Here is a 2,612-nt window from a genome sequence, read left to right as displayed (position 1 = left end):
GGGAGCCAGGCCCTCTGGGCAAATGAAGCTGGGCATGCAAAGCAGCGGCCATAGAGGCTGTACCCCTGCTTATAGGGGGCTCAGGCCGCTGCCTGGACTCCAAAGTGCCCGGGACTGCAGAGCCCTGGCCCCGACTTACAGGGCAGCCCTGGTCCCCAAGGCCTACGGAGGCTCCTTCTCTCCAATTCCGGGGCACTCCCCACTAAGGGGACGCTCGCCCCACGCAGGCTGCCAGCTGAAGGGGGCACAAAGGCTCCCAGACCCACAGCCCCCTTACAGGCCGGTCGACACCCAGGGGGCCACAGAGCTCGGCCTTCCCCCACGGTGACGGGAACGAGGCTCTACAGTCAGGCAGTCGCGCTGACGGCCTAAAGCCGAGGGGCCGGGACCCCAGCCCCGAGTACAGGGAGGGCACACGCCCAGCCCCGTGACTCCTGGCCCCACGCCTCTGAAAGGCCGGGGCCAGGGATACCCGCCTGATTACAGGGGGTCCCTCCAACCGCCCGCCGAGGGCGGGGGACGCACACAGCCCCACTTACGGGGCCGTCCCCCGCAGCCCGGCACCCCCAACAAGCACCACGGAGCACAGGCTCCGGCCTGCGCCCCGCTTAGGGGCCGGCCGGGGCCTGGCCGGGGTGTGGCAACACGGGCCTCTGCAGGAGCCCCGGGAGCCTCCTCAACGAGGGCGGCAGGGAGGCCACGCCAGCCCAAAGCAGCGCCAAAGGCGGGACTGCGCCCTGCGGCACGGCACTTCTTCAACCTGCACCCTCGCAAGGGCCAGGGAGCGCTCGTTCCTGTCACCTGGCTAAAGCAGCCTCCCTAGGCCTGCTCACAGGGACCTGGGGCTGCTCCTGGGGACAAAGGGCTCCACAAAGTCGTGACACGCACCCCGAGTACAGGGCCGGCACGCTGGCAGGTCACCAGCAGGACTGGTGGCCACGCAGCATAGGCAGAGACCCAGGCCCTGGCTACGGGCGGGTCACGGTGCCCACACTACCGCTAAGCGGCTGCGCTCCGTCCTCTGAAAGCAGGAGCAAGGCCGGACGGTTTCGCCACCCGTGCGTTTCTGGGGACCTCCCAGTGGCTGCACAGAGCTCCTCTTTCCCTCCTGGGAAGCCTAAGCCACACTGCTCTGTGTCTAAAGGGGGCCAAAGCACAAGCACACTTGCTCACTCACACCAACTAAGGGGAGACAGGGGAGGGGAAGACAGTCCCAGAAGAGGGAGCAAGTTCTGTGCAGCCAACCTGCTGGGGAGCCATCCCTACCGCTGAGCGGGAGAGGAAAGCATCAGACCTGCCCCTGCACTGTGGGGAGGGTACAGGGGCCTCGACACGCTGAGGCGCCTCGGGGGTGGCACAGGGACCAAGGCTGTGACGCACCCCGAGTACAGGGGGTCACGCGGGCCACGGGCCAGCGGCAGGCAGACAGCTGCCGGGCCTGGGGAAAAGGCCCTGCCCTGCACAGAGGGTGGGCTGGGGGCCGGGAGAGCTCTGTTTCCCCCCTCAGGTGCGGAGACAGGGGCTCTCACCCTCCTTACAGGGTGGCCCCTCTCTCCGGGCAGCCAAAGGAGCACAACGGCAAAAGGCCTACGACAGCAAAGACCAGCCCTGCTCCCAGGGAGGTCGCCCAGCGCAAAGCCACCGGCGGCACCCAGAAAGTGCCCTGGCCATGCCAGGAAGGCCCTTTGCCCAGAGGGCCTCTCGTGCCCCCTCTTCAGATCCAAGCTCCCTCTTGCCTCGCCGTTCCACTCTTGAGCTCGAAGCCACTGCTCCTCTTGCTCCCTCTTGCCTCTCCGTTCTACTCTTGAGCTCGAAGCCACTGCTCCTCTTGCTCCCTCTTGCCTCTCCGTTCTACTCTTGAGCTCGAAGCCACTGCTCCTCTTGCTCCCTCTTGCCTCTCCGTTCTACTCTTGAGCTCGAAGCCACTGCTCCTCTTGCTCCATCTTGCCTCGTCGTCCCACGGTTTCTGCCAATTGACAACACATTCAGGCCTGAGAAGCTCCAGCTCCTGAAGGGAACCGCACCCAACAGGGAGATCCTCAAGCCACCGCCCACACACCACCCCCACCCCAGCTGCCCAAAACCTCCCGCTTCAGCTTGACTCACCATCGCGATGTCCGGCGCAGTCCCACGCGGTGCTGGGAGCCAGGCCCTCTGGGCAAATGAAGCTGGGCGTGCAAAGCAGCGGCCATAGAGGCTGTACCCCTGCTTATAGGGGGCTCAAGCCGCTGCCTGGACTGCAAAGTGCCTGGGACTCCAGAGCACTGGCCCCGACTTACAGGGCGGCCCTGGTCCCCAAGCCCTACGGAGGCTCCTTCTCTCCAGTTCTGGGGCTGAGACACTTCAGCTCCTGAAGGGAACCGCATCCCAACAGGGAGATCCTCAAGCCACCACCCACACATCGCCCAGCTCCAAAATGCCTTCAATTCCATCTCAAAGCTCTGCTCTTACCTCGCTATTCCATTCACGAGGTCGAAGCCGCCGCCACTCTTGCTCACTCTTGCCTCGTTTTGCCAGAGCTTCTGCCAATGGATGACAACACAATCAGGTCTGAGACGTTTCAGTTCCTTCGCCTGACGGTATCCATTACCCTACAGCCCCACAGGTTGAAC

At 64.8% G+C, this 2,612-nt stretch overlaps 1 long non-coding RNA gene across 1 annotated transcript; it reads right to left on the bottom strand.

The window, feature by feature from the left end:
- Window positions 1-477: 477 nt before the first annotated feature.
- Window positions 478-2,318, bottom strand: LOC120410498. Its single transcript, XR_005602698.1, has 2 exons — window positions 2,107-2,318; window positions 478-1,966 (listed from the first exon to the last, which is right to left on the bottom strand). It is a non-coding gene; the product is annotated as an uncharacterized LOC120410498 (long non-coding RNA).
- Window positions 2,319-2,612: the final 294 nt, after the last annotated feature.

Source organism: Corvus cornix, chromosome 9 (assembly GCF_000738735.6).
Source record: "Corvus cornix cornix isolate S_Up_H32 chromosome 9, ASM73873v5, whole genome shotgun sequence".
Classification (NCBI taxonomy): Eukaryota; Metazoa; Chordata; class Aves; order Passeriformes; family Corvidae; genus Corvus; species Corvus cornix.
The sequence above is the reverse complement of the archived record's forward strand: the minus strand, read 5'-3'. Positions and strand labels throughout refer to the sequence as shown.